Source organism: Trachypithecus francoisi, unplaced genomic scaffold, assembly GCF_009764315.1.
Source record: "Trachypithecus francoisi isolate TF-2019V2 unplaced genomic scaffold, Tfra_2.0 Lachesis_group16, whole genome shotgun sequence".
NCBI classification, from domain to species: domain Eukaryota; kingdom Metazoa; phylum Chordata; class Mammalia; order Primates; family Cercopithecidae; genus Trachypithecus; species Trachypithecus francoisi.
In genome coordinates this window covers 37579404-37598972 of record NW_022681461.1, presented here as the reverse complement: position 1 = coordinate 37598972, position 19569 = coordinate 37579404, and positions in this window count along the sequence as shown.

The window sequence follows — 19569 nt, the reverse complement described above, 5'->3', positions numbered from 1 at the left end:
GGGGAAATGCTCCTAGAGAATGATGATTGGGATGCTGTTCCTTGGGGTTGCTTCACACAGAAATGTTTTGAAATCTGAAATTCTACTTTGCCATTTTCACGAGTTATTTAAAGCATTCCTTCTGCACACTTGAGAACGATGAAGATTTGAGTGTGCCAAGAACTAGCTTTAGACTGACTGGGAGTGAATTCTTGTTTTGGAGTCCATGTATCTTCCTACCAACATCACATTCTCTTGAGGAATGCTAAGAAACAATGGATTTTATAGATTTTTCACATTGCCTTTTTATTTTCTTAAAGATCATGTTTGATTTCATTTTTCTTTCATTTTGCAAAACGTTTTTTTTTTTTTTTTCTGCTTTTGAATTCTCTGGAATTAATAAAAATTTCACCCCCCCACCACGCCCCCACGCCACCCCCCCCACACACACACACTCTGTATTGTTGGGTTTGCTATGACAATAGAGAAGAAGGTAAGATCTCCTCCAGTCAGTAAGCTGAGAGGCTGGCAATTGTTACCAAAATCAGAAAATATTCTAGCCAGGTATATGTCTCCATGAAAATCTCTCTGCTTATATTGCCCCTCTGATGTTAGCTCCTAACATGATCCCTTTATCTGTGTACATAAGAATTATTTTTAGATGGATCTCCTTCTGTTTACAGAGTATCCTTTGCTGTCTACCTTCTTTATCTAGCTAATGGCAGATGTTTACCTACTTGCAAGGAATATTTCTCTAAGGAAACATTAGGAATGGGAAAAGAATCCCTGTCTCTTTAGCCCTGAATACTCAGGACTTTCTCTTTTTTTGATATGTACCACGGCGTATACATTTTAATTAATCCCAAACTGCATTCAAAGAGGGGTTTACATGTCACCAATTATTTTGAATGAGGGTTTTTCTCTCCCATTTGAATGTTAAATCATCATCTGTGTTTCCACATCTGTGGAAAATGCAGCTATAATTATTGTAAATAATATATTTTCCTAAGTATGAATTTGCAATGTGGTCAGTTTTTGTTGACTGTTTTCTTTGTTTTCCTTTTTTCTCCAGCAGCTCAAAAACATCAATTGTCTTACTGTGGGTGTTTTCTGAAGTACAGTCACAAAGAAAGATTGTGAAAATGACAATGTTGTGCTTTATGTTTTTTATCTTGTGTTGACTTCCATATCAAAACTGCTAAGTTGGGAAGACAAAGGATGCCTCCCCAACTGCAGGCAACACAAAGCTCTTTTGTATTCTGACTCTTCTCTTCCTCTTACATCAACATCAATAAGTATTTTGTGGAAGAGACTGAAACGTCAGTCTTTCCGGGGAGCAATCAAGTCCAGTTTATTCTTTGCTCTGTAATTAAAGCTTGTTTCTGTGAGAAAAGTAAACCAATACCCCAGCAGCCGAGGATAAACTATGATGCTATTTTTAATCCACAGCGAACCTTTCAACAGTGTGAACCCTTTGAGACTTGCTACAGTTTTGCATTCTTGAGCCAATAGAAAAAGATACAGGGACAACAATAGTAGGTAGTCTAAAGGTATCAAAATTGTGTGTCTTATTTTAAACACGTGTTGAAACAAACAGCACTACAAAAGAGCTAGAAGAAAGTGGAGGATTTAATGAATGTGCTGCAGTCCTTTAAAATGCAGATGCAGTTCTTTCATTCCCCAAGGAAGTGCCAATCCCAATCCCAATGCCTGACTTTGCTACAGATTTGAAAATATATTAAAAAAATGAATTATTAGGCAGAAAGGGAGAAGAGCTTAACATTGGTTATTAATCGGCACTTCTCTTCAAGTCCCACGGTAAGTGGTCCCCTAGAGCCAGCTTCCTCCTCAGCTCCCAGCTCACTGCCATGCTGTGTTGCTGGACCACCCTTTTCCTCAGAACCTCTTCCCTGGGTCTGAGCCTCCTCTTCCTGTTTTTGTCCCCTAGCTCCTTTCTCAAGAAAAGAAAACAATCTTAACATCACAATAATCTCATCAATTCAGAAAAGCAAACTTTCAGTTTCTAATACCGGGTAGGGTAAGAGATTCCTGCATTCAACTCCTTTCTTCTACTATTTGATTATTTGTATAACACAAGGTACACTAAAAAGATTTCCTAAACCAAAGTACGGGCTTTTCCCAAAAATAATGTTGAGTCAAACCTATGAAATTTTAAATAAAAGTATTTTGAACAGATAATTCCTTTATCCTCAGGTTTTCGGTCCCCAAAAGTACTTTCTCATTATAAGTTGCTCTGCTCTGACACAGAAAATGTATTTATACGACGTGAAGATTTGTAAAGGATTTCCCAGGAAGAACACCACCCTCAACCCTTGTTTAATATATCAGTCCTCTATTCCAGCACCAGCCAGTCAGCACTATCCACTCAGCACTATCCAATCAGCACTAGCCAATCAGCATTAGCCACTCAGCACTAGCCAATCAATATAGAATGCAAGCTAAAAATGTGACCCACGAATAAAATTTAAAATTTTCTCCTGGCCACATTAATAAAAGTAAAAGGAAAGAAGTAAAATTGATTTTATTAAAATATTTTTATTTAATCTAATATAGCCCCCAAATTATCATTTTAACATGTACTAAACATTAAAACACTATTTCCTTTTTTTATAAAAGCTTTGAAATTCATGCATATTGTGCATTGTGCATGTACAGCACATCTCATTTTTTTTTTTTTTTTTTGAGATGGAATGTCACTCTGTCGCCCAGGCTGGAGAGCAGTGGTGTGATCTCAGCTCACTGTAAACTCCACCTCCCAGGTTCACACCATTCTCCTACCTCAGCCTCCCGAGTAGCTGAGACTACAGGAGCCTGCCACCACGCCTGGCTAATTTTTTTTTTTTTTTTTTTTGTATTTTTTAGTAGAGATGGGGTTTCACCCTGTTAGCCAGGATGGTCTCAATCTCCTGACCTCGTGATCCACCTGCCTCAGCCTCCCAAAGTGCTGGAATTACAGGCTTGAGCCACCAGGTCCGGCCACAGCACATCTCATTTCTGATCAGCTACATTTCAATGCTCAAAGCCACGCAACGTTTGTGGCTGCTGCACTGAACAGCACAGCTCTACACTTAATGACATGTCAGTATTTCCTTTGTACCAGTGGAGAGACTGAATACTCAGATGGACAATGCCAGGCCATATATGACAATAAACTCCGATCCACATAAGAAGCCCAGCAAGCTAAACCCACACCCTCTGCAGCAACTGGTCCAGAAAGGTCAAGACTTGGTCAATAACTGACAATTTCTATCTCTCTGTCTCCAACTCCCTCCTACCAACTCAGGCCCAATCAGAGAAAATCCAGTACGCTCCCTAATCAAACACATGAGATGTCCTTCTTCTAGCTAGTGCCTTGGCTACCCATGGTAACAAACTCCAATCAGAGTGCACCTGGGGCCTTCCCTTTACTATACAGCTTTCCCACTCCCCTGCCTGCCTGTCAGTCTTTGTCAAACACAAATGCTGGCAACTGACAGCGTGCTGTAGCAAGCTCTAAATAAATAGCCTTTGCTTGCTATCATGTGGGTGGTTTGGGCTGTTTCCACAGGACTGAAACATCACTTAAATTTGAGAATCCATGTCTTTGCTATTGTGAGTAATGCTGCGATGAACATATATATGCTTGTATCTTTATGGGAGGAGAGTTTAAATTCCTTTGAGTAGATACCCAGTAATGGGGTTGCTGAGTCAAATGGTAGCTCTGTTTTAAGTTCTTTGTGAAATCACCAAACTGCTTTCCCCAATGGCTGAACTAATTTACATTTTCACCAGCAGCATCTAAACATTCCCTTTTTTCCCCACAACCTCGCCAGCATCTGTTATTTTCTGACTTTTTAATAACAGCCATTCTGGCTGGTGTGAGATAATATCTCATTGTGGTTTTGATTTGCATTTCTCTAATGATTAATAATGTGAGCTCCATGCGGAGGGTGCTCTTGACTAAGGCAGTGTGGGAGTAGAGCAACTGCATTTGCCTGGAAGCACACACACGGAGGCTTTTTCAATAAATCACTTTCAGGTAGGGGCAGACAGATGTTCATCAAGATGAAGGCAGAATGGGGCATGCTGCTAGTAGGGACCTGAGAAAATAGGCCCTTCCTCACCCCTGCTCAGAGGACAAACGCTTTCCAACATGGAGAGAAAAACAGGGTTTGATATTCCTGGGTTTTTCACAATCCACTTCCCACTCTGTCGCCTGGGCCTGAAGAGACATTTTAAAGCCCTCTGATCACACTGGCTGGTGGCTGAGGTTTCTAGGAGGAACAGGCAAGATGTCTGCCTAACATGTGGGATTAGCACTTCATTTTTGGCTAAAACTAAAGTGGAGAGAAAACCCAAAGAAAGACCATTTCTGTGGCTGCACAAACAATGGAGTAATATGTATAAATGTTACCAAGAAAATCTGCAGAATGTTTGCAAGCCCAACAGTGTAAACGTTATTTTTAAGACTCAAAAGAAATTTAATCAAGGCAAATGGAAAAAGATGTTTTTCAGAGTTAAATAAAAATGTGTCCGTTTCTTGCTAAAAATTTTTGAGAAAATGTTTCCCAAATAATGACTTTCAGCTTAGAATTCTGACCCATTAAAACTGATTTAAAATGACAATGAAGAGGACAAGACAGAAGCCTTTGAGTTCCAAAATTGCCATTCAGTGGAAAGACTTTAGTTTAGAAAAATGTAAAATGAAATATATTTTCACAGCTAAGCTAAGAAAATCATGAGGCTTTCTAGAAAAAAACACATCTGATTATTTGCAAGGCATTTAGGATCTGAGTGTTCAAGATTCCCTGTTGCTGTATTTTCCACATTGTAGACACACCTTGACATAGGGAACCTTGGGGATTTGAAAGAGCCTAAATCCCTTTCCACAGTTCATCAACCCCTACTCCTGCAATAACTAGTTATCTGGCATTCTCCCACCCAATCTGTTTCAAAATTTTATATGAAATGCACAATTTCTCAGATTCTATTAAAAAAAATTCCCTCTGACTATAGCCTTGCTTTGAGATATTATTACACAGTGAGACTGTGCCATTCCTACCCTCTAACAGATTTACAATGCAAATATCATCCAAAGAGGAAAATTACATCACCTTACTATGAAGATGAGCTTTAGTTCATCAATCACTAATTGACAAACTTAGCCAAATATTAATATAAATGTCCTATCTCTGTTGGACAGGACACAGAGCAGCGGTTTTGATTTGGTCATAACTTCCATTGCCCGTGAGCCTTGATGTCTGCTATCTTGCCCGTGCAGCAAGGGTCTTATCTAGGATGTGAATTTCATTGGAAAGCAGGCTGTCTTGAAAAGAAGTGAAGGGATGAGAAAGAAAAACTAGACTCAGAGGACTAATGGCATTTTCATTCGTGAACAGTTCAGATTAACTCATAAACAACAGAAACATTTTCACAGCCAGACAATGGCGCTCTGTCTGCTGTCAACATTTCTCACGCTTTGGAAGAAGCCTGCCCAGTCAGGGTGACCTCTTGCCATAGCAGTGTGGCTATTCAGGCTGGTTCCAGGGTGCAATGCTTGTCCCAGTGTAACTACATATGCTGCTTGACATTAGGGAGCCATTGGAGACATTTTTTTTTTTTTTTTTTTTGAGACAGAGTCTCACTCTGTTGCCCCAGGCTGGAGTGCAGTGGCGCAATCTCTGCTCACTGCAGGCTGCGCCTCCCGGGTTGAGGTCATTCTCCTGCCTCAGCCTCCTGAGTAGCTGGGACTACAGGTGCCCGCCACTATGCCCGGCTAATTTTTTGTATTTTTTAGTAGAGACAGGATTTCACTGTGTTAGCCAGGATGGTCTCGATCTCCTGACCTCGTGATCCACCCGCCTCGGCCTCCCAGAGTGCTGGGATTACAGGCGTGAGCCACCGCACCCAGCCGGCAGACATTTATTAAAAGTAATTTCTAGTAGGGCACAGTGGCTCATGCCTGTAACCCCAGCCCTTTGAGAGGCCGAGGCAGGAGGATCATGAGGTCAGGAGTTTGAGACCAGCCTAGCCAACATAGTGAAACCCCGTCTCTACTAAAAAAATACAAAAATATTAGCTGGGTATGGTGGCAGGCACCTATAATCCCAGCTACTTGGGAGGCTGAGGCAGGAGAATAGCTTGAACCCAGGGGGCGGAGGTTGCAGTGAGCTGAGATCGCACCATTGCACTCCAGCCTGGGTGACAGTGTGAGACTCTATCTCAAAACAAACAAACAAACATACAAACAAAAAAGTAATTTCCTCCTTTTTCTGTTTTAGACTTCCAGTGTCTGTTGTTGATATTTATTGAGATAGAAACACTATTTGCCTGGCGTGGTGGCTTGCGCGTATGATCCCAGCATTTTGGGAGGCGGAGGCAGGAGGATCACCTGAGGTTAGGAGTTCGAGAACAGCCTGGCCAACATGGTGACACCTCAACTCTACTAAAAATACAGAAATTATCTGGGTATGGTGGCCTGTGCCTGTAATCCTAGCTACTCAAGAGGCTAAGGCAAGAGAATTGCTTGATCCAGGGAGGCAGAGGTTGCAGTGAGCTGATATCATGGCACTACAGTCCAGCCTGGGTGACAAAGGGGGACTCAGTCTCATGAAAAAAAAAAGAAAGAAGAAGGAAAGAAAGAAAAAGAAAAGAAGCACTGTCACAAAGTAACAAAGAGATAAGCGATTAAGGGAAGTCCCTCCCTACTTCCTTCTATACACATAATGGAAGAGGTCCCAGCTGTGCCTTCTCCCATGTGGCCCTGCAGTGAGGAGCCGTAGGCAAACTTCTATATCCCTCCCCTCACTCCTCGCCATTGCCCATTGCCTCCTTTCTGACCAGAATCATCCTTGGAAGGTGGACAGTCTAAGGGCCTCCAGAACCATATAGTGTGATTTGAAAGCTTCCAGAGATTAAGGCTATTATGGTGTCCCTTTAGTGTCATATTTAGGTGCTCCATAACCATTGCTGATGACCTCAGTGGCATTGAATCGCCCATTGGTGATGTGTCACTCAAGACCTCAGGGATTTGGCTTCAAACCTCTTGCACTGTAAGTCCTCTGATAACATACCCATCTTTCCTTCTAGATTATAAGTAGCTAAGAATGTGTGTATATATTCTTAGCTGGTCTTTTATTCCGAGTCATTTTTAGGTATTAACTCAAATTAATTCTCACTATTACCTATTTGTAATAAATACTATGGCTATTTCATTTTACAGATGAAGAAACTGAGGCAGAGTGGTTAAGAAAGTTGCCCAAGATTTCACAGCCAGTAGGTGGCCAAGCCAAATTTCAAACCCAGCAGTTTGGCCCCAGATTTGAAGGTCTTCACCACTCATATACAATATTGCTTCCTGAGACAAGCATTTTCCTACATTTTCCCTATCTCTGTGTTTCTAGCATCCAGTACAAGGCCTGGAATGTAAGAACGGTAAATAAATGCTTGTCGAATAGGGGATGACTTGAAGGCAGAGTCCGTATGCAATATTCATCACGCTGGGTATAGGTGCTCAGCTGACATTATCCTTGAGGTGTACTAAGTGAGACATCCTCTCACAGGCTGACCCTGGTGTCGTCTCTTTTATTCCAATCTGGGCTCCTCTTTCTTACCAGTCTAGTCCTTCCTGGGATTATCAATAAAGCAAAGGTGATAACAGCATTGCGATCCTATCTCTACCTTCTAATCTTTTCCTCACTCATACTAACTTATCTCTTCCAGTCCCTCTTTCTGTTTCAAAATGAAATGTGAAACCTCTATGTATTAAACAATGAAAAAAAAAAAAACACAATCAGCTCTGCATACTAAATTCTATAGGAAAGGGGCTGATATAGGAAAGTCTTCCTTGAGTAGGTTAGTTTAACTTTACTCTGATCCAATCTTCTGGAATGTCATTGGTTAATGAAGTCATTGTAGTAATGGTGCAATCTTATTCCAGACCTAATCCCCACCCAGTGGGATAAATCAGTTCCTTTTGCCTCATAACATTCTTACTTCATCAAACTAAAATGTTTTCTATCCACTTCGGTATACTTATTTTGGAAAGCAATTGAAGCAGAAGAAATAGGAACATACCTTCTATATGTTCCTGAAACATGATTGAGTGCTAACAGTTTCAACATTGGGAAAACAATGTATATAGTATGTATGTTCCACTTCCTGAAGTGGATACTCAGATTGTCTGGCGGTCAAGCACTGTTTCCTAATCAGAAGACTATTATGGAAGGAAGGTGGGGGGCATTAACTGAGCCTTGGACTTCCTCACAGATCAACAAGTGAATCCTGAGCATCCCGTAGAATCTAGAGGTGAGGATACAGCAATGACTAAGACAAGCCTCTTGCTTCAAGGAGCTCATAGACTATCAGAGGAGACAGACACTCTTTCTCAATGTGTTACTGACTGTAATAGAGTCTATGCAACATGAATAAACACACACAGGACTGGCTACATAATTTGCAGGGTCCAGGGCAGAATGAACAAGTGGGTTCCCTTGTTCATAAATTGTTAAAAATTTTAAAATGTGTTAAATCAAGTGCAGGGCCCTTGGGTTACACAAGCATGAAGCAAGCCCTGCATACCTAAAAGAGGTAATGGGATCAGGGTGTGGGACACTGAAAAGGCTTCGAAAGAAAGTTAAGTGAATGTGGTTCTTGTAGGATGACTAGGAGTTGGCACATGAAGAAGTGGGGAAGGACATTCTGAGCAAGAAAAGAGAGCCTACAAAGTAAGAAAGCAGGGTTTGTGAGAGCAGGTTGTCAGTCTATGTGAGGATGACAAACTGTGTGGCCAGTGTGTAGTGTCTTAGACTGAAGGATGCCAGGTGACATATCTACAGAGGGAAGTTGAGATCAAGGTGTCAGAGGCTTAGTGAAATGAAACTATAAAAGGACAAGGCCAACTGTAGTTTAATTATAGTTTCACCTCTTTCTGCCTGTGAGCTCATGGGTAAATGACAACATCCCTGAGCTTCAGCTTTTTTCATCTGAAAATTGGGGCGTTCTAGTCTTGGCTCAGCCATTAGCCCACAGCTAATGAATCTGTGAGACCTTAAATATGTCACTTTCCCTCTCTGAGCCTCACTTTCTTCAAATGTAAAATGAGAGACATGGGCTAGATGAGTGGTTTTCAAACCGGGCTCTGAGAAAGTGCCTTAAAGGATATGGAGGAGATGGTGAGGACAAGATGAAAGGCCAGCAGATTTCAGTCCTTCTTGCCATCAGACTTACACTAGAGCAACTTCATTTTTATCAGTGTTATATGGATATATGTGTGAATATATGTTTATATCAATACATGAACATATGCACACATATATATGTATATATGATATGTATTATATATAATATATGCTATGTGTATTATAGTATGTATTTATGTGCATATACATGTTGTTATATGACAAATACATGCTATATTGTAATATGTATAATATATTATAACACATAAGTACTATGTACATATTATTTATGCAGAAAAGTATCCGAGTTTTCACATCTGTAAAAACGAGGATATTAATAATCCCTAATTTGTACGATACTATAAAGATTAAACATCTAAAATATATGTAATGTACTTTAAAAGTGCCAGGCACAGAGTAAGCATTGTAAATTCTTAGGTCTTGCTTTTTTTTGGGCCAGAAGTTAACCAAGAAGACAGTCCCTACCTTCCCTAGGTACTGGGAAGACAGCAGTGAACAAAAGACGCACACATTGCGGGTGTGTGGGTGCTCATTGTATTTGCTGAATATATGAATGGACAGGGTCTTCAACCCCTTTGCACTGGTTTCTAGGCTAAGGTTTGTGATACAAAGATAAACAAAACAAACATGGGTACGGCCCTTGTGGGTATTATGCATACAAACTCACAACTGAGGATCAATTGGAATTATTGCTAAGTACTTTATTAGAATTGCAGATTACATTTAGTTTGAAGAAATAGTTTCCATCCTGCTAACAGTTTAAAACCTCCAGGAATGAATGGTCCTATTTACCTGTCAAAGTTGTAAATTGCCACATTTTTCTAATAGGCGGGGAGTTAGGCAGAGACTGTGGGAATGAGAGAGGTCTCATCAGGTAGCAGGATCAACTTTGCTAAGTCTTTGGGCAACTGGAAATAGAAAGTAAGAATGCTTCTATTCTGCATAATGACTTTTCCCTAACAGGCTATATTGCCTATATTTCTTCTATGGTCACTGTGGTAAGTGAAAGGGGAAAAAGAGATGGGCCCTGTCCTCAAGGAACTTACCATTAATTGGAAAAGACAGGATCAAGACACATTGATAAAATAACGGCAAGGACCTCTCTCCACCCACTGCTGCCATTAGCAAAGATATTCCCAAGGGAACAATGTGACTGGATTGGACTGGACTTGCTCTGGAATTTTTTTAAGAAACTTGAGTTTACAGCAGAGATGGGAGAAGAGATTCTGAGGTGTCTGAAAATGGGCATGGGGCAATTGGTCAAATGGCAAGGCTTCTTTTCGGGGCAAGGGCATAAACAGATGCTAGAGTGAGGCAGGTGCTAGGGTGGGGGAAACGAGCAGAGATCACATCAGAAAACCAGTAATTTGAGAGCAACTGAACAAATTTGCAAATGCAGCCATGGACACTTCCTGTTCCTCAGACTGCTGAGTATTTTCACAGCAACCAGCATTTGTGTGAACCCACGAGGCCTCACTGTGTAACTATATCCATTTGTCAATATCTATGCTGCAGTAATCATTTAAGCCTACAAGGGTAAGGAGAAGTAACACCAAGGCTCCCAGGGCAGCTGTAATTCACCCACATTGCTCATATGTGTTCATTTGGCTTCTAAATGGATTGCTTATTTTATGGCATGTGCAGGATGTAAGAGTTTTCTTAGAATTAGTTTAAATTGTCCTTAATCAGAAATATGTCATGCAACAGTCTTTTTCTCCAGATGAGTATTTTACTCAGTAGCACACAGCCTGTGTCATTAAACTCAAAATTAAAGAACATGAAACAATTAACATTTTTCATTCCTACTGGTTCTATTTTGCCCTGCCTACATTTGGGGGAAGGGGAATACTTTAGGTTCTCAGGGAATCATTTGAGTAATGATATCATTCTAACAATTTGAAATTCTTATCTTCTTTAAACCATGTAATTGTGTACTTAACAAGGTGGGAGAAAATGTCTTTTCACTCACATTTTTTTCCCAATGCAGAGACTGTGATGAAAATGAGATAGTAGAGATTTATGTCTGCTGGCTTGGCAGTCATTTTATATTTACTTGGACTAAGAGATTGAAATCAAATCGGAGGCTCCCTATCCAGGAATGTAAAATTTGTTATCTAAATAACTATATGTGAGCAAATCAGATATGGATAAGATGTTTCCATTATCATCCTGTGTGTGAGCTCTGATTCATGAGGTCCTAGCTTTATCTACACTGGTTGTATCAAAGCTTCTCTTTTTGATTTTCTGTATTTGCTACGGTTGGGCAGGAAATTCTGCTGTTGTTAGCTTCTCCACTAGTAATAACAAAGGAAAAATTTAATAAAAGGAACTATGGGAATACATTTTATGTGTAGTCTTGGTTAAGAGACGAAGCCATTGCTTGATAAGGAATTACAAAGAAGAAGTACAAAGAATTCATAGAAGCAGCAGGAGTTTATTTTGTTCATACTATATAAGCCTCAAATTCCAAAATGCCAAATTGAGGGAACCATTTATATTTCCATTTTTTCTGAGCCTGTTGTTGACTTATTACTAACAATCTTAGCTTTCAGTTTGCAAGTAGAAAAAAAAAAACCTATAGGATGCAAATCTATTTTTGTCCTACAACTTTATAAACTCTATTTGACTATATTTAACTTTGCAAACAGAAAAATGTGTATTTACCAATAGTTGCAGTATCCGTCAGGGTCTTGTTCACAAGCCTACATCTGATTTTGGTTTCTTAAACAAAGAAAATAATTTTTATTTCAGAAGGAACATAGCAAACAAACATAAAGATCTTTTAAAGGGAACAGCCTGGCAGAGACACCCCTGCCATTGTTGCAGAGCCCATCTGCCACTGGTTACTCTCACACAACTACCATGAATAAACCCTCCTCTTCCTTTTTTTAAGGAACTCAAAGTCCCAGGTAGGATGATGCAGCTGGTAGACACCAAGTTTTATGACTGCTTGTGCCCTGCTTTGAAGCCATGGAAAGAAGGAGAAGTTTTTCTTTTTAGAGTCCATAATCAAAGCAAAGACACTATATTCTTACAATACTGTACCAGTAGGAACTATCTTTCAGATGAGAAAAGGAATTGCATACTAGAGTTTTCCTAAATGACACAGGTCCTCTATTACCTCTTTATTATTGACTTTATTTTAAAATAACAGATTATTAACATATTGATACATTTTAAAAACATAACATTCAACAATTCTGTGTTCTTGGTATTACGCCTGACAGTAAACCTCTCAAGGCTCATTTTCTATTTAATGGGAAGATAAAATTTGAGGTAGAAGATGGGCATGGTGGTATGTGTTTGTAGTCCCAGCTACTCTGGAGGCTGAGGCAGGAGGATAACTTGAATCCAGGAGTTTGAGACCAGCCTGGGCATTAAACTCTGTCTCAAAAAAAGGGAGGGAGTTTTCATATTTAACTAAAATGTCAGTATCTTTCAGATCTATTAGCACTTTAAAATGTGTAATTCCCCCTTTTAAATCCTAACTCCATGAACAGCATATTCATTTCAAAATAGAGTACTATGTCCAGAATGCTCTAGAAACCTTATAGGGATGGCTTCCCAAAAGCCATTATCAGCTCCTTTTCCCCTGAACATTTCAATATGGAGACTGGACATACATATACTCTCTAAGCCCTTTTTGCAGAGAGAAATTTGTTTGCAACCAACTGCCAGTTCATGATATGTAGACAGAATCAGGGAACCTTCTAAGTAAGTTTTGGTTTTCTGAAATTAAAGTATAGGTGCAACCAAAGCAACACTCCTCACTTTCCTCTACTTTCTACCTTGAGTACATTACGATACCTAGAACTGAAGTGAAAGGCCAGCCTTAGGAAAAAGTAAAAAAACAGGATAGAAGTTGGTCCTGACATCTCATGTCTGACATTGTTGGGTCCATAACAATCAACATCCAGACTCAGACTTCTTGCTCCTTTTCCTTGGGTCCTTAAGTCAAGTTTGCTGTGACTTGCAGTTGAAAGTTTTCTTCAGTAATATGATGGTTTTAACAATTCACATCCATTCACAACCGAACACTTCAAATAACAATACTTCTACTATTTACTGAGTGTCAACTTTGGAATAGCACCATGGGAAGGGAAGTGTAATCCACACTCTCAAGCAGAAAAATAGTATACATAAAGAGATGTGTAACCAATATAATTTGGTAAAAACTAAAATAAAGTTATGTTAACTGAGATGTGAGAACAACACAGGTTAGGATGTATTTAATTTTTATCTTTATTCGGCAAAATGAAATAATCTGATAAAAGAGCAAGTGGTGGCCTATTGAATAAGATGCTAGGAATACTGAGTGTTTCACAAGGAATATTTTTAGAATAAATTATTATTTATCTTGAATAATGAGGATAATGCTTATTATATAGGACTTTTCACATAGTAATCTTATTTTATCTCACAAGAACTATGGTGAGGTGAGTACACAGACATACATGTAGGAAACTGAACCTCCAAGAATCTAAATCCAGCTTTCTCAATCTCAGCACTGTAGACATTTTGGGCTGGATAATTCTTCATTGTAGGGGCTGTCCTGTGCCCTATAAGATGTTTTGCAATGTCTCTGGCCTCAACTCACTTACAGCCCAGCCAGTGCCAATTATAATCCCAAAGACGCAATGCTGAATGTCATAATGCCAAATGTTGAAATCCCGAAAGATCAAAACCCCTAAAGTATAAATCCCTAAAGTCTAAAATCCCTAACATCTGATTGAATCCCTGAACTATAATGACAGACTTGAAATTAAGTGTGATCAAGACTTCTAAAAGAACATTTCAAGTTGTTAACCAATAAAGTTTGCTTTTTCAGTCAGCCCAATGCATTTAACAGAAAATTCAGATGAATGGATTGGCCACATGATATGACAATAAGGAAAACTGCAGTTTAAAAATGAGTCATTTGCCAGCATTGGCAATCCTTCCAGCTGATGACATTCCAGGAGCTTTTAATGAATTAAAGCTGCATTTTCCTGAAGAAGCCAGAGAAGTTACTGGCTGGTTAGAAAATAATTATGTGCATGGTACGATAAGAAGTCACTTATGCAACAGTGTTGCTGTTCCATCACCAGTATTGTTTCTGCCAAATTTGTGGTCTATACATGAGCACATGTAAAATGAATTTCCTTGAGCCCAAAACAACCTAGAAGTGTGGCACAGAATATAGGAAAATTTAATAGAAAATGCTCATATTGGCTCATGTTGAATTATAAAAAATTTCAGAAACAGCAGTGCCATGTAGAAAATGAATATGATGTATTGTCTGAGGAGAGCGGTGCCCGTAAGAGGAAGAAAGCAGTCACTTATTGTGTTGCAAGACTTCAAAATATAGTTAATGATTGTGAAAGGTGACCAGCTCTTAGGAATGACCTCTATGCAATTTGCCTATAATCCATCCCTATAATATACAACTTTTATATGCTGATTTTTCTTTTTAGTATTTTTTTAGTGTTTTCCCCCAATATTTTAAATTGTCAGCATTAATTTTTGCAATTCGATATGCTATGTATTTTACCTTCACATCATTTTCAATATTGGAGGCATAAATTGTGTAAAGACTCTTAAAGAGTCCTAATTTGTTGTACGCATCTTTTGCAAATTTGATTACACAAATATCACAACATTGATATTGTGTGTTTGTATTGGGCGTGTAAGTAAAAACTTTAAAATTTCCTCAATCAATGAAGGGATGTTCTTTTTGAACATCTGCATTTGTGAAAGATAAAATGCCTCAAGATCTTGGCTCTTGGAGCATCTGCCTATGTGGTCCTGACTCATCTCAGTTTTTGATTAGTCTCATCAAAAGGCTTAGGTTGTCTGTTATGGTTTTTCAGATAACTGTAGTTATATAGGCTATTCATTAGATTCACCTGCTCATAACTGTTATGCAGTGGTTGTTAGCATGCTGGAGTGTTTATACTTGCAAAAATATATATGTTATTATTGTCCCTTTTATTGTATAAAGCAGCCTATGAAGCATTCTGTCATGTTTTATGTTTCTCAAATAAACCACCTTTTATAAATGTAGGTAAAACCAGCATTTTAAAATGTAAATTTTATAAAAATTGTAAAAAGTTTTTTTTTCCAGAATTACATTTTCAGTATTTTGATATTTCAGATTTGTGATTTTCAGGATTTTAGATTTTAGGAATTTTGGTCTTTCAGGATTTCAGCATTCAGGATCATAGTGTTCAGGATTATGATCCAAACTCTAGCACCACCTGCCTAGATCCTGCTTATAGTACCACTACCCGAGTTGTGAAAACCAAAAATGTCTCTGGACATGGTCTAATGTCCCTTGGGGTTAAGAGACAAAATATTCCCACCCCTGTCGCCCACTGAGAAGTGCTGGTCAAGGTGACTTATGAAAGGTCATTCAGAAAGTGCGACAAAATCAAAACTAAGACCTGTACTGCCTATGCTCTTTTCCTTGGAGAACTTGGACTCAGAGGATAAGATACCTAATTACTTTTTTTTTTTTTTTTAAGACAGGCTTTCACTCTTGTCACCCAGGCTGGAGTGCAATGGCATGATCTCAGCTCTGCAACCTCTGCCGCCAGGGTTCAAGTGATTCTCCTTCTTCAGTCTCCCGAATAGCTGAGATTACAAGTGTGTGCCACCATGCCCAGCTAATTTTTATATTTTTAGTAGAGATGGGGTTTCCACACTTTGGCCAGGCTGGTCTCAAACTCCTGATCTCAGGTGATCCGCCAGCCTCGGCCTCCAAAAGCGTTGGAATTACAGGCGTGAACCACCGCGCCTGGCCAAGATACGTAATTACTAAAACTGCTCTATTTACATTCACAGATAGGAGTGAAACCCCTGTAATTCACAGATGGGGCTGCCCACAGATCACTCAAAGCATGCACTCTCCAGATATAAAATCAAATCATCAAGTATTAAATAGACATCTAACACATGAAAGGATTATGTGAAGAGCACTGAGAGGAAGTGTAATAATGTCCTGCCTATTTTATGTTCCTATTTTTCATATTTCTCTTAATTTCTGCCACTGGCCTACCTACCCCAGATTCTAGAGCCAATCTCAAAAGGAGAAATTTAAACAACTATATGTCAGTAGAGCACAGTCACAAGAATAATTTAGCTTTTGCTGATGTTGTACTCCTATGTACTCTAGGTCAGGGCAAACATTTTTTGTAAAGGGCTAGATAGTAAACATTTTAATCTTTGCAGGACATATGGTCTCTGTCATGACTACTCAACTTTGCCTTTGTAGCTGGAAAGCAACCATCGATAACATGTAAATGAATAGTTGTAGCTCTGTTCCAACAAAACTTTATTTGCAAAAACAGGTTGAACTTGGCCTGTGGCCTACAGTTTGCCAACGTCTGCTCTGGTGCAATGAATTATGTTCTTTACTTATTTACCAAATCTTTCTTCCATCCATCCTAGTATCCCAATTGCAGTCTACAAGTTCATAGGCACAGGAAATATAACATTATTTACTTGAACTTAAAATAATTTCTGCTTTCTGGTGAGTGGAGAATACAGAACTAAAACTAAAAAACTAAAAACTAAAACTAAATCTCAGCCAGTTCAGATTGGTCTCAACTTCTTCATAATCAATTCGGGATTGTCTCATTGGTTTTGGTGTTTTCTCCAACATCTCAGGGTGTTGCCTTCCTTTCCCATTTGTGGCTGAGTTTTGGAAGGCTCTTGTAGTGCAATCATTAGTAGAAAAGAGTAACTGGTTGTCTCCTTTTGTCTACCCAATTCCCTTAATATTCCTTCTGATTTCTGCTTATTGATCTACAATTCACTCCCTTTTTAATATAGGTAATAGAGGTTTTATTATACCTATATTATTTTTATCACTGAGGTAGGATAAAGCCAACAGATCAGGAGATGATTGACATTGATAAGATAATTTGTTATACTCACATATCACAAGAGGAGGGTCACATCATGCTATGGTGGGAGGGGACACATGGGGAAGCACCAGGGTTGGTCAGGAGGCAGAGGGAGAGAAAGGAATTGTGGTCAAGATACTTTATTGTGGTTTCCATGGGAGGAAACAGGTAAGGCAGGTTGAACAGATTTGGGATTGGCCACTTTGAATGATTTCAGTGGACTCTGGTGTGTAAGGGCTGTCCCCAGGTATCTACTACCTGGCCCTGGGGTAATTAGTTCAGGTGAATAGTGTCTCAGAACGTGAGATCAATCCAGAGCCCACACTCCTAACCACCTTTAAAAGGAGGTGGTTGGGAATATGGGCTCTGGATTGGTTGGTTTGCATTTTAAAAGACTGCTACTTGAGCTGGCAAGGTTTTTTTTACTATCTTTAGGAACTGGCCAGCCCTAGTTGGGATAGTTCCTTTAGGGTCAGCAAGGGCCTAGGTGTCAAAGGATCAGAACATAGAAAATAATAGACATGGTTATTACACTTTCATATTCACACTGCAAAGACTTATAAGCCCCTACTCTCTGGGCTACAGCTACACTGCTTCTCAGGTCCCTGATGAATGTTCTGAGTATCCTTATACCATGTCTAGGGCACAGGAACTTCATAAGGTTACTTTCTGCTGACTAAGAGACTTTCTAGTCACCTCAACTCGTCTGTATGACCCAGAGGAGAAAGCCAAGGCTGGCTGCCTCTTCACAGTTCAATTAGGAAGCAAGGCATAGATCAGCCCCAGCATTAGACCACCCAGACTGATCTGAGATTCTGAAGTCCCAGTGCCTGTTCTCAGCTGGAGAGACGGGCATGAGCATACGACCCCTTTCATAACATTTCATGTGTTTAAAATCTTGCTTTCCTCTGGCTTAACACTCTCATCCAGCCTAGCAAAGTCTAACCTTGCTGTAGGGTGGAGGTGAAGTGGGGAAAACCAGCTCTTGCCAACTTTGTTTTCTTTCTGATCTATTGCTTCGTGCATAAACTTTATGCCCTGTGTCCCCTGGGGCTGTAGATTTTGAAACTTAAAACCAAGACTTTTGAAACTCATAACTCTTTTTTTCTTATACCACTACCTCTGTCACAATTTCCAAAAGTTTATTTTGACACTCAAAAGCTGAACTTTGACTCTTTTTGTCTTTTGGCATTTTGTTTTGTGATATCTCAGAGGAAGAAATCTGGGAAGGAGAAACACATCTGTTAATATATCAAAATATTATCTTGCCACACCAGGTATACCCACTGGCTACTGGTCTTATTTCTCTTGCTTTGCTAGAACCCTGGTCCTTCTCCTGGACTTTCCTGTCCTGCTTATACAATCTTTATACGCTCCCCTTCTCCAGCAGAACTGTGCTCCTGCTGCTGAAGAATTATCCCAGATACTCAAACATAAAACAGGAGTTTTCACCCTACAGATTTTGAAACTTTCACCCATACAACTTTTTTTCACTCTCTCTTTCTCTCGCTCTCTCTCTTTTTTTTTTCTTACAAACCTGGATATCAGAACATCTAGGTGAAGAGGGAAAGTTTAATATGTTAATTCACTACCTTGTGCACATTGAGGGGCTTCTAAAGTAAAAATTTGAAGGTAGGTGAGAAACTAAAACTAACCAAACTTAATGTCTTTGTGTGCCGCCAAACGTGGTTTAACTACAGACACTGGTTCCTGCACACAAAAAGGACTGCCTGCTTTTTCATGTATTTGTCCTTCCTTTATTCACCTGTTTGATAAATATTTTTAGAGCACTTGATGTGACCCCAGAATAGATTAAGTCACTGGGCGTATACTAGTGAACAAAAGAGACAAAATCTACCACCTGCACAGAATATATGTTCCCATGGCCAGAAATAATTTTATAATTACTAACACTTATAGTACTTCTTTTTTTATGTGCTGGGCATTGATTTAATCCCCATAATCACCTGATGACAGTTACTATTATCATTCCAAATTTATAGACAATATTTTGTAATTTGCCCAAGATTTGAGAACTAATAAGAGGCAGAACCAGAACTCGATCCCAAGCAGGTTGGCTCTAGAGTCCACCTTTCAATCACTCAGGTCTCCTGCCTCCAGATTATAAGTAAATCATACAGGATATTAAAATTCCATGATTTATGGGAAAAATTAAGTAGAAAAAGAGAGTAGGGCATGCTAGGGCAGATTGCAATGTAACATAGGGTAATTAGGGAAGACTTGACTAAGATATGTCATTTGAGTAAAGACTTGAAGGAGGTGAGAAAGCCAGAAAGATAAATATCTATGGGAAAGGTGCTCAGGCAGAGGGAATAGCAATTGCAAAGTCCCTGAGTCAGGACTGTACCTGACACTCACAGGAGCAATTTTGCATATGCCACTTTACCAAAGTAGATGACGGCTATTTATCACAAAACAACCATTTTTGAGTCCTGCTATTACTTTGAGAAAATGCAAAACATTAAAAAATGATCTGTCATGTC